The following is a 13362-nucleotide window of genomic DNA, read 5'->3' on the forward strand; positions in this document are numbered from 1 at the left end:
ATAACTTCCAAGAGCACCCGGTACAGATGTCAAACGTTTACACCACTCAAGACTTAGTCTTTCTAATGACGGCAGGTGCCCCAGGGAATCCAGCGATTGCAACTTATCGCAGCCAGAAATGTACAAATACTTAAGCGCATCCAGCTGCCCTGACACAGAACAGAACAAAGCTCCGAACACCAGTTGATCCTCAACGACTTGAGGGCAGGTGGTAGGTTAGGGAGTGCTACCAAGCTACGACAAGCCTCTATTTCTATAAGTTCCAGGCAAGGTAGAGGATGCTTTTTTCGTTCTGGAGATTGCTTTGGCACACTAGTGGATGCACAGTACACCAATGTACTTGCGCCTAACTGCTCCACATGGACACTCTTCGATTTTGCATCCTCCTCCCATGTGAACTTGAGACTATCACAGAGACGAATATGGATTTCAGTAATAGATGGGGGAAGATCAAAGAGCACTTCCAATCTGTCACAGCTCAGGACATTTAAACTGTTTAGGCGTGGCAGGATCAGACCCCTTGTTGGTGCTGGCTCGCCATTTACAAGCCTTGTTGGTGCTGGCTCGCCATTTACAAGTGTGGGCCCCACTAGATTGTGGCACCAACGAACGTACAAATGCTTCAAGGATGCCAAGCTTCCGAACACATCCTCAGGCCAGTAGATGAGCGTATCACAACTTAAAATATCCAAAGGAACAAGTTTCCCAAACCATCTCCAGATCCCAGTTGTTGACTGTGTTGGACTCGTGAGGAAGAAAAATTTGCAGTCATATAATGTCAGTTTGTAGTAGAGGTGATTCAACATTCTCATCATCTAGCTCAAGTACTGCTTCTTTATCACCGACTTCCAGTTTTAGCTTTGACAGCAAAGACATGTATCTATATGTAAGTATTAGTAACGATAGCTGTGCCTTTTCTTCTGTAAACTCGACGAACTTGAGATTTGGTGTTTAAGGTAGAGTAACAAGGTTTGGACAAAAATAAATAACAAGATTCTCAAGCTGAGGAAATGTCACTTCTCCCCCTCTCCCTTCTGTTGCAACCCATCTTTCCATGCTCTTCAGATTTTGTAACTTGAGTTCTTTCAATTTCAGAAATGTCAAGGATGCCTCATCACTACATAGGCTTTGCAGTTTATCCAGTCTTACTAAATGAAGAATTTGAAGAGCCTCCAAATGGTTACACTGAGGAAATTCCTCACACATTTCCAAGCGAACTAGATGGAGCTCAGTCAAGTGCTTCTGTAGCAAACTAAGATCTTTCATCCATGTTGGTAAACAAGTGCTTCTGTAATCATCTATCCTTAGCATCTCCAGCCCACAGTCATGAGGTTTAAGGGCATCTAATACCTTCTTATGACAGTCTGGTACCGGTTCCTCATGGCACCCACTACTCCATTTAAGATATAAATGCCTGAGTTTCTCTTTATTTCCAAGAGTAGCAGCTTTTGCTTGTGCCTCTGTCACATTTTCCAGACAACTTAACTTCAATTTACCACCAAGGTCTAAGTTCTGCAATTCTTCAACAGTACTGCAGCCAGAGCTAGCACCAGCCACGAAATATGTCAGAATCTGCAGAGAAGTGAGTTCTCTGAGGTCTGGAGGCATGCATGATAATTTGCATCCCTCAGTATAGAGATGACGGAGACTTCTCATATATTTCATATCCCATGGAAGTCGCCAAAGTTCCCCACAGTGAGTAAGATTCAGGGTCTGCAGATTATATAGGATGCTTATTTCTTCAGGAAGTTGTTTGATCCACCAGTTCCATGAGAGATCAAGATATCGTAGGTGTTGTAAGTGCCTTAGTCTGATTTTGAAATTCGAACACTGAGGAAATTGTAGTGCTCGCAGAGAATTATGTTTTAGCATATGTGGCGTCCACTTTGCAATACCAAAATCAGGACGTGGACATAACAATGTCTGGAGAGTCGGGGAAACGGTCAGATGATTTCCAGTCACAGTATACAACGAGAACATGTGTCGGCTATGTTTTGACAACAACTTCTTTTGATCGGACCAATTGTTGATAGTTGCACATTCTTCTCCTAAAACAGATAAAGCAATGTCGTGCATAAGATCATGTATCTTGCATGTCTTAATACAAGGGAAATGACTCCAGTTTTGATCTTCTAATGGTATTTGCTTCGCATCCTGAAAGAATGACCTCCAAGCTAGCTCATTGAAAGTCCGCCTTCCAGTTGTTTCAAGCGGGACATCCTCCTCACACGGTACATAGTCATTAGCCATCCACAGTTGGATTAAATTCTCCACATCAATCTCATAATCTTTCGGAGACACAGCACAAAATGCAAAGCACTGCTTCATGTGCAATGGTAAGCTGTCACAACTGAGCTTCAGTATTGGTAAAATTCCAGTCTCCTCGTTGCAAATGCTGCTTTTCTTTAATACAACCATCCATTCATCCTTGCTAGTTTTGGTACTCAACATAGATCCTGTGGCTTTGGCAGCTAATGGAGAGCCATGACATTTCTTCACAATCTCATTAACAATATCTTCCATCTTAGTAAATTCTGGCTTCTGCAAATTGAATGCCCTTCTCTCGAGTATATCCTTTAGAAACACATCATCTAGATTTTCCAGCTTATGGGGTTGAACTTTACCCCCAGACATAATTTGTGCTACTTTTGCATCTCGAGTTGTGCTCAGTAATGCACTACCCGTGCCAGCATGCTGAAGACATGTCTTCAGCTTTTCCCACTTATTAACATCCTGATTCCATACATCATCCTGTTGGATATGATCTCCAGGCCCGATCCAAAGATCGGGCCAAATCCCCTTTGATCGCGCCCTGATCGGGGGCGCCCAGTCATTATGGCTGGTGGGCCCCCGTCGCCTGCGCTATATAGAATAGGAGGGGGGCCGGGGCACGGACACCGAAGTTGACCGCTGCCAAACCCCTCTCCCACAAACCCTACCGATCTAAGGGAGCGCAAGGCCGACGGGAAGCACCCAGCGCCGCCACGACGTTCCCCACCGACGCCGCCGTTCCCGGCCAGTGCCGGTACCGGCCCGAAGGGTACCGGTACCCTCGCTGCCCATCGTCGCCGCCGGATCCAGGCCTTGCCAACCCGGACTTCCTCGCCTCCATCCTCGACTCCATCGACGCCATGGCACCCGCGGGGTCGAGCTCCTCTGCTCCCCCTTCCACGGATGGTTTGCACCTTCATCTCCATACCTTCCTCTCTCTCTGTTGTACTAGAACTAGGATGAACCCCATGTTTATCTACTAGAAGATATACCCGTACTCGATCTTGTATGCCTAGATATCGATCCAGTGTAGAACCCTAGAATCTTTGTAACTAACAATGGTATCACTCGCCGATCTAGTGCATAGATCGAGTTTTGGGATAGAGTTTAGAAGGAGAAAGAATTGTTTTCGATGCAAATCGAAGAAAGAACCTCGAATTGATCTCGGATTGACCGAGATCCCCAATCCAGAAACCCTAACCCTAAAAGAGAACCCCGGGAAAAGGGTGGAACTTACCTTTCCCGGTCAAGAACCACTGCGCGCGTCATTGCTCGTCAGCGCGCGCACAAGAACCCTAACCCTAGACCTGTGAAACCCTAACCCGCAGAATCAAGAACTCGACAGAAAGGGAGGGGACTCACCTCCTCGGCCGCCGCCGCTCACTGGGGCGCGCCAAAGAATCCGGCCGCCGCTGGTCGCCGTTGCGCAACCGCGCATGGGGCCCCGGCCGCCACTCAGAACCGGCGCACGGCCTGTGCACCACCTCCAGTCCGCTCGACGGCGGCGCGCTCCCACTCGGTTGAGCGCGCGCGCCGACGAGGGGACCGGCGGGGGCGCCGCCGCGTAGCCAGCCTTCCCCGGCGCTGACCGCCTCCGGCGGTGCCGCCGCTCTATCGGGCGAGAAAAGGGGAAGAAATGGGCCTAGGGTTTGGGCACCCCGTCGCCGACGCCGGTTTTGATCCGGCGAGAAGGCCGGGCAGCCATCGGATCAGATCCGACGGTCTGCATCTGCCGGCCGGCGAACGGGCCGATTGAGGCCCAGGCGGGGGGCGCACGTGGGCTATTTCGGCGGCCCGTTCATCTGCTGTTGGGCAAAGGGCCCAGGCGCCGGGGGGGCGCGCGACCGTGGGTCGAAAGTGGCCACGGGCCGCATGAACAGTTCCAGATTTCGCCTTTTCTTTTATTTCAGAAGCAATTTGAATATGAATTCTGGTTGAATTTGTTTAGAATTTGAATCTCTGCAAATAAATGCACCAACGTGTATTATTTTTAGAGCAGAAATTTACAAGAATTATGCTTCTGAATATTTAGAATTTTACATGTTTCCGCTGCAAAGAATTTATTTTGTCTCTATGTTATTTTGAACCAACGAGATAATTGATATAGAGGCCTATAGAATTTTATTTCTCAGAATTTTCAGTATATTATAATATTGTAATTTCTGACCAAAGTTGATATTGCAATATTATAATTTTGTTCAGAATTTTGTATACATTATATTTTTTTCTGCCCAACGGTGATTTAGATTTAATGTACAGATTATTGCATGTTTTAATTTTGACCAACGTTAAATTGATACATGCATTTATTGTTGTCCTCACAAATTTTGAATTCAAATTTTCAGGCTCCAATGCTATGACTTATGTGAATGCCATTCCTGAACTGGATGGCAACAACTATGGGAAATGGTACTAGAAATTGGAGATAGCTCTGGCGATGGCCAATATAGATTTGGCCATCACACCGCCAGCTCCACAAGAACCAGAAAAGCCCGTAAGGGCACAGAATGAAGAAGCTGCTGCTTGGGCTATCCGAGAGAAGAATTATGACTCTGCTATGACCAGATATGATGCTGACAAGACACGTTGGAATGATTCCAACCGCAAGTGTCTTATGGTCATGAAGGGTTCCACTTCAGATGCCATCAAGATGGCGATCCCAGATTGTGACACCGCTTCAGAATATTTAGCAAAGGTGAAGAGTCAGTTTACTAGTTCTTCCAAGGCTTATGCTGCCATTCTTGCTGAGCAGCTTATCACCAAGAAATACACTGGCGGTGGCATTAGAGAACATATCTTAGAAATGAGCCACATGGCCAACAAGCTTAAGACAATGGACATGCCTTTGCCAGAAAAGTTCATTGTCCAGCTGGTCTTCAAGTCCCTACCAAAGGCGTTTGAGGCATTTCATGTCAACTATAACGCTTTTCCAGAAGATTGGGGTATTGACAAGCTGATTGGCATGTGTGTTCAAGAAGAAGATCGCCTTAAGAACTCCAATGGTGGTGAGCTTGCTTTTCAAGTTCAACACAAGAAAAAGAATTTCCAGAATAAGAACTTCCCGCATAACAAGAGACATTTCCCACCAGGCAAGAATCAGCATGAGAGTGGCCCTTCCAGACCACCTCCACAGAAAGACTGGGAAAATTTTCCAGTTGAACAAGACCAGTGCCTGAAGTGCAAAAATAGAGGGCACTACAAGAGCGACTGCCCAGAATTCCTGAAAGAGTTGTTAAGAAAGGGTGAGGACACCATTACTTTTGTAGATGAATCCCTGTATTTAAGTTATGACAAATCCACTTGGTGGATTGATTCTGGTGCAACTATTCATGTTGCTAATTCTTTACAGGGATCAAGTATGAGGAGGACCCTGCCAAGAGGCGCAAGAAGAATTAAAGTTGCAAACGGTGTAGAAGCTGAAGTCGAAGCCATTGCAGAATTTCAATTAGAATTACATAATGGCTTTGTACTTTGTTTGAGAGATGTTCTTTATGTACCGTCTTTGCAACGAAACTTAATAAGTGTGTCTAAATTAGATGATGACGCTATTGCTTGTCATTTTGGTGATGGCAAGTGTAAGATACAAGTTAATTCAGAATGTGTTGGTCTTGCCTTCCAACAAGACAAATTATATTTGCTTTCATTATCTGAGAATGTGAATGCAGTATGTTCTGAGAATAAAAATGCCTCCTCATATGAGAATGTTACTAAGAAACGCAAACGAATTGATGCAATTTCGTCGAAATTATGGCACTATCGTTTAGGCCATATTTCGAGGGGGAGAATAGAGCGCTTAGTAACAGCATCAATTCTTCCACCGTTAGAATTTTCAGATTTAGAACAATGTATTGATTGCATTAAAAGAAAATTCGTTAAGAACATAAAGAAAGGTGCAAAACGAAGTGCGGGAATTCTAGAAATAATTCACACAGATATATGTGGACCATTCCCTGTCACTACTATAGATGGTTATGTTTCTTTCATAACATTTACAGACGATTACTCGCGTTATGGCTACATTTATCCAATTAAAGAACGATCAGAAGCATTGGATAAATTCAAGATATTCAAAGCAGAAGTAGAAAACCAACATGATTTAAAGATTAAGATAGTCAGATCCGACCGTGGGGGAGAGTACTACGGTCGACACACCCCTTATGGCCAAGTTCCAGGACCTTTTGTAAGGTTCCTTATGGAAAATGGCATAGTTGCCCAATATTCTACACCGGGCGAGCCTCAGCAGAACGGAGTAGCAGAAAGAAGAAACCGTACCCTGATGGATATGGTCAGAAGCATGATGAGCTACTCCACGTTACCGATTAATTTGTGGATGGAGGCGTTAAAAACCACCATTTACATTCTTAATCGGGTGCCAAGTAAATCGGTGCCGAAAACACCGTATGAACTATGGACAGGAAGAGAACCCTCGCTTAATCATTTTCACATATGGGGCTGTCCAGCTGAGGCCAAAGTGTTTAATCCGAACATTGGGAAGCTAGATCCCAAGACAGTCAGTTGCCATTTTATTGGCTATCCAGAAAAGTCTAAGGGATATCGCTTTTATTGTCCCGACAGACACACGAAGTTTGTAGAAACAAGACACGCTGCCTTCTTAGAAGATCAGATGATCAGGGGGAGCATAGTAGCCAGAAAATTCGACCTTGAGGAGAAGCGGGTATACGTTCCCACTCCGATGATTCAAGAGCCTTATTTCTCGTTACCTGTGGTTGTGGCACCGATAGAGCAGGAAACTGCAGTGCCAACACCTGCTGTCAGTCTACCTGACGTTGCAGTGCAAGAAACTGCGGTGCCACCACCTGTTGTTGGTTCTCCTAGCCTGGCATTAAATGGAAATGAGGACCCTATTCCTCAGGACCAAGTAGAACCCGTTGCCATGGATGAGGGGGAGCAACAACAGCCTCCTGTGCAAGAAATACCAGTCATAGTGGCCCCGAGAAGGTCACAAAGAACTAGAAAACCAGCTATTTCTAAAGATTATGAAGTCTATCATAGTGAAGAAATACAGAATGAGGGTGATCCCACCTCTTTTGAAGAAGCCATGAAAAGCGCCAATTCATCCAAATGGTTTGCAGCCATGGAAGATGAAATGAAATCCATGAATACCAATAAAGTTTGGGACTTAGAAGAAATTCCCAAAGGAGCCAAAACAGTAGGCTGCAAGTGGGTCTACAAAACGAAATGTGACTCCAAAGGGAACATAGAAAGATATAAAGCGCGGCTCGTGGCAAAAGGTTTCACGCAAAGAGAAGGAATAGATTACAATGAGACATTCTCTCCGGTCTCATGTAAAGACTCTTTCAGAATAATAATGGCCTTAGTGGCACATTATGATTTAGAATTGCATCAGATGGATGTGAAAACGACATTTCTAAATGGGGATTTGTATGAAGATGTCTACATGGCACAGCCCAAAGGTTTTGTCATGGAAGGCAAAGAAAATTTAGGATGCCGCTTGAGAAAATCGATTTATGGCTTGAAGCAAGCCTCGAGGCAGTGGTACTTGAAATTTGATAAAACAATTAGAAAGTTTGGATTTAAAGAAAATGAAGAGGACAATTGTATTTATGCGAAGTTCAAGAACGGAAAATTTATTTTCCTCATCTTGTATGTGGATGACATTCTGCTAGCTAGCAGTGATGTTAATCTACTACTGGAGACAAAGAAATTCTTGTCCTCGAAATTTGATATGAAAGATCTTGGTGAAGCTTCGTTCGTCTTAGGAATTGAGATTCACCGAGATAGAAGAAGAGGGATTTTAGGATTATCACAGAAAGCATACTTAGAAAAGATATTAAAGAAATACGGTATGCATGCGAGAAAGCCCACACCTGCTCCAATAGTCAAGGGCGACAGTTTCGGGAAACATCAGTGTCCCAAGAACTAGTATGAGCTCGAGCAAATGAAGGCAGTGCCTTATGCTTCGGCTGTCGGAAGCTTACAGTATGCACAAGTGTGCACACGCCCTGACTTAAGTTTCGTTACCGGGGTACTTGGCAGATACTAGAGTAATCCAGGCATAGAGCACTGGAAAATGGTAAAGAAAGCTTTGCGCTATGTGAGGGGCACAACTGGCCTCGTGCTAACATATAGAAAATCAGAAACTTTAGAAATAGAAGGGTATTCAAATTCAGATTTTGCAAGAGATGCAGATGATAGAAAGTCCACATCTGGATACATCTTCACTCTTGCAAAAGGAGCAATATAGTGGAAAAGCTCCAAACAGACAGTTACAGCATCCTCCACGATGTATGCTGAATTTGTGGCATGTTATGAGGCCTCGGGGCAGGTCACATGACTAAAGAAATTCGTACCCGGATTGAAAGTGGTCGGCAGCATAGAAAAACCATTGAAATTATACTGCGACAACGAGCCAGCAGTATTCTATGCTCATAACAACAAGTCGAGTGGTGCTGCCAAACACATCGACATCAAGTTTTATGTTGTTAAGGAGCAAGTCCAGGATCAAACTATTTGTCTAGAACATATCAGAACGAACAAGATGTTAGCGGATCCGCTTACAAAAGGCCTACCACCCAATGTGTTCAGAGAACACTTAGCCGGCATGGGTTTAAGGGAAAGCCTATGATTCCTGGACAAAGAGGGCCCTAGAATAAGACTCTGTTTCAGACCAGAAAAGTGATTGTGGCTGTTAATCTGACAGTAATAACTGTCATGACGAGGCACGCCCTATACACTGATCTGCGATGGGATGAACCAAATTCAGATAAAGAACAAGAATAAGAAAATGAGAGATCAAGGGGGAGAATGTTGGATATGATCTCCAGGCCCGATCCAAAGATCGGGCCAAATCCCCTTTGATCGCGCCCTGATCGGGGGCGCCCAGTCATTATGGCTGGTGGGCCCCCGTCGCCTGCGCTATATAGAATAGGAGGGGGGCCGGGGCACGGACACCGAAGTTGACCGCTGCCAAACCCCTCTCCCACAAACCCTACCGATCTAAGGGAGCGCAAGGCCGACGGGAAGCACCCAGCGCCGCCACGACGTTCCCCACCGACGCCGCCGTTCCCGGCCAGTGCCGGTACCGGCTCGAAGGGTACCGGTACCCTCGCTGCCCATCGTCACCGCCGGATCCAGGCCTTGCCAACCCGGACTTCCTCGCCTCCATCCTCGACTCCATCGACGCCATGGCACCCGCGGGGTCGAGCTCCTCTGCGCCCCCTTCCACGGATGGTTTGCACCTTCATCTCCATACCTTCCTCTCTCTCTGTTGTACTAGAACTAGGATGAACCCCATGTTTATCTACTAGAAGATATACCCGTACTCGATCTTGTATGCCTAGATATCGATCCAGTGTAGAACCCTAGAATCTTTGTAACTAACACATCCAACACAAGGAGGCACCTCTTTCCGCTCAGTTCTTTCTGAAGGTCTTGCAATGCCTTCTCACTATCTTTCTCTGAGCCATTGCAGATGCTTCTTGCAATATTACCCACATCAAAATCATCTGACACACAACACCACTTCTGGAACTGAAAATGCTTCTTTATTTCAGGGTCACTGTAAACGAGCTGAATAAAGGTTGTCTTGCCTAGCCCCCCCCCCCCCCCCCCATCCAACAATAGGGAGAACAAGAAGGTCAACGTTGTTAGCATTATCAAGTAATATATTCACAATCTTCTTCTTCTCTTCATTTCTGGACCTACTAACAATATCCTTCTCGGAGTCAATCATGACTGGATCCATCTGCTGCAATGGCATTGACGGTGGCGCTTGTCGCCTTTCTCTGAAACCGAAGGAGTTCATCTCTGTGACCAGGACCTCAATATCCTGCACAATCTTGCACAGCTTCTTGCCCATCCTGCGGCGGAACATAATGGGGTTATAAGCAGGAAAAAGGCCTGCAATATCCATGCCGAGCATATTGTGGTGTGGCTGGTGCCCCCTCTCCTTGGCTTCCCGTCGGAGTGCCTCGTACTTGAACTCATCCAAGACATCGTTTGCCTCATAGGACACCTTCTTGAGTGCTTTGAGCCAGGCACTTACTCCTGCTTCGTGTGCACCCTTCTCCTCCGCATCATCGATGATGTGTAGAATTGCCGGTAGCTTTCTCTCCAGGACCTCGCGCTGCTCCTCCATGCCTTCCATCACCTTGTACTCATCAAGAAGGTAGCTGGACACCTTGTTCTTTACGATGGACACCAGCGGCCCAATGAGCATACTGGTAAAAGCTTCAGCCATTGCTGCGCGCACTACTCCGGGAACGCACAGAGCTAAGCACACTGATTAAGGCGAAGTGGACACTGATCCAAGCCGGGAAGGTGAAATGGGAGCAGGAATCTGTGGTGGAAAACAATGATTAGGGTGGTGGGCATTACGAATGAGGAAGTGGGAAACCAGCTGGTGGGGACGACAACCCCTATGGCTTACGGAGAAGACCTCGTGAAGCTCTCTTGAGTCTTGAGTCTTCACCGGCGGCGAATCTTGGCCGGATCTGAGGGGAGGATCCTGAGCAAGTGATCTGAGGCCCGGATCTTGAGGGGTGGAGAGAGAGTTCAGGCAAGTGATCCTCAGCCCTACGGCCGGTCCTGCTGACCTGCTCCCTCTCGATGCATCCAAACAGGCCCAATCAACAGACAAGAGACTACTCATGTTGTTCAGAAAGCACGTCGGAAGTCGGGACAGCCTGCGCCTAATCATACGGTAATAAGAAGAGAGATAAAAGAAACAATTATAAAGCACTTGGAGGGCAAGTTTAACCTATTTATTATATTTATTATAGAGATACTAGTCTATCAACCCGTGCTCCCGCACAGACTAATTAGAATTAATATAAGAATGAGGTTAGTAATTATAATTATCTATCTCATGCCCTTTTTCATCTATTAAATGTTCTAACACATACTCTAAAATATATATTTATCATTATCTAGTTACAATAGATTTCATTTTATATCACACCTTCATATATATTCAATATATGTTTAGTTGAACTATTTGTTATGAATTGGTATTTTTATCTCTTCCATCATACATGAATATATGGTAACATATATCATAGATAGTGTTTTTATATAAATAATATATTAATAATAAAAGAAATAGTAATTTATAATTTTATATCGGTGCACTTAAATATATTATTATAATTGCTCCCTCTGCTTTAAATTATAGGTCGTTTTGACAAATCTAGATACATAATTTTTATCATGTATCTAGACATAGTGTTTATCTAGATGCCTAACAAAAATTATGCATCTAGATTTACCAAAACGATCTACAATTTGGAACGGAGGGAATATATAATTTAGATTCAAATTTAGAAGTAATTTAATTTGTAATAATAATGACATAATTGGATAATTTATATGGAAATTTAGGGTATTTGTATTATTTTTTATAATGGCATAGGTAGGTAATTTACACAAAGATTAGAGGGCTCATTTAGATTTTTTTATAATTGCAGAGGTGGGTAATTTAGATACATATTTAGGGGGTTATTTTATTCAATTTTCATAATGGCAGAGGTGGTTAATTTATTAAGAAAGATAACAGATCCAATGGTTATTATAATTAAATTTGTTGGATTGATGGCTGGATGTTTCTGATTTTTGTGAGAATTTATAGGATTTCTCTATTTTTTCATAGTGTCCACCTAGGATCCTAGGTGGCTTCATGTGGGGATTTCAAAGGAGTCTCCAATTAGTAATAGTAAGATTCTAACTAGGGAACATATCTGGCGGAAACAACAACCTTCGTGAAAACTCGTGCAAATTATAGCAAAAAAGTCATCTAAATTCACCAAAAAATCACACATGTAGATGATATTATGATACACAATTTTGTAAAATATCTTGTCCAAACTCAACTTCATTTGTGAGATATAAAAATAACAAATTTCAAGCCAAAAAGCTGTCCATATGATTTGTTAGAAATTTGTTATTTTTATATCTCACAGATGAAGTCAAGTTTAGATAAGATATTTTACAAAGTTGTGTATCATCATATCATCTACATGTGTGATTTTTTTGGAGAATTTAGACGACTTTTTTGCTATGGTTTGCACGGGTTTTCACGAAGGTTGTTGTTTGCACCAGATACGTTCAAACTATACTCTAAAAACTTCTCCATGCAAATTGTGTAAACTTCAATCTGGACCACTGGATCCACATCCAAGGGGAAGCGTATAAAGAGTGAGAGAGATATTTGCAAAAGTGTGATTACCTAATCAAAGGGTGGGCGGTTAATTGTAAAATTATCCAATCCTTACATGCTCTTAGATGTGGATTCGATGGTTCAGGTTGAAGTTGCATAGAGAGGTTAGTTTGCACTCGATATGTTCCTTGTAAAAAGTCTATAACGTCATGCTGGTGACAAATTGCACAGACTATTTTCTATCGACATCTTGATTTATGGCACATCTTGAACCAATCCTGAAAGGGAACCACACACGATGGCCGCTTCGTTAAGGTTTCTGTTCTAGACTTTCTAGCGTGCCTTACGTCTCGTTTAGATGCAGATGTAAAGTTTTTGAAATAGAATCTTTGCACATTTGAAATATTAAACATAGATTAATCATAAAACTAATTACAGAACTCGTCTGTAAACTACGTGACGAATTTATTAAAACTAATTAATCCGTCATTAACACATAGGTACTGTAGCAGTAACTGTAGCAGTAACTGTAGCATCTAAGTATCTAATCATAGACTAATTAGATTCATTAGATTCGTCTCGCAATTTTCAAACAAAATATATATTTTGTTTTTTATTTCATTTACATTTAATACTCCATGCATGTAAGATTCTCTTTCGATGTGATAGTTTTGGAATTTAAATTTTTGCAACTAAACAAGGGCTTATTCTAGACTTTGTAGTTGAATCGATGCAAATGCATTATTGCAAGATTATGGCGTCAGCAATCTGAAGCAAGATTATCTGCTGCTTAGCCCTACTATCCAGCAATTCCGAGGAAAGTAGTTAAGGCGTTGCAGGAAGATAAATTGACACTGATACTGAATCAATAAGCCTGCTTTGATGCTCGTTGCTGTAGTTCTGTGTGTTGCCAGTGCTGAAATCGATTCTGGAATGGAGCATTCGAGGTGAGATAT

At 43.5% G+C, this 13362-nt stretch overlaps 1 pseudogene; it reads right to left on the reverse strand.

Moving 5' to 3' along the window:
* Positions 1-554: 554 nt before the first annotated feature.
* Positions 555-10923, reverse strand: LOC120679840 (annotated as a pseudogene).
* Between the last annotated feature and the right edge of the window lie 2439 nt (positions 10924-13362).

Source organism: Panicum virgatum, chromosome 6N, assembly GCF_016808335.1.
Source record: "Panicum virgatum strain AP13 chromosome 6N, P.virgatum_v5, whole genome shotgun sequence".
Classification (NCBI taxonomy): domain Eukaryota; kingdom Viridiplantae; phylum Streptophyta; class Magnoliopsida; order Poales; family Poaceae; genus Panicum; species Panicum virgatum.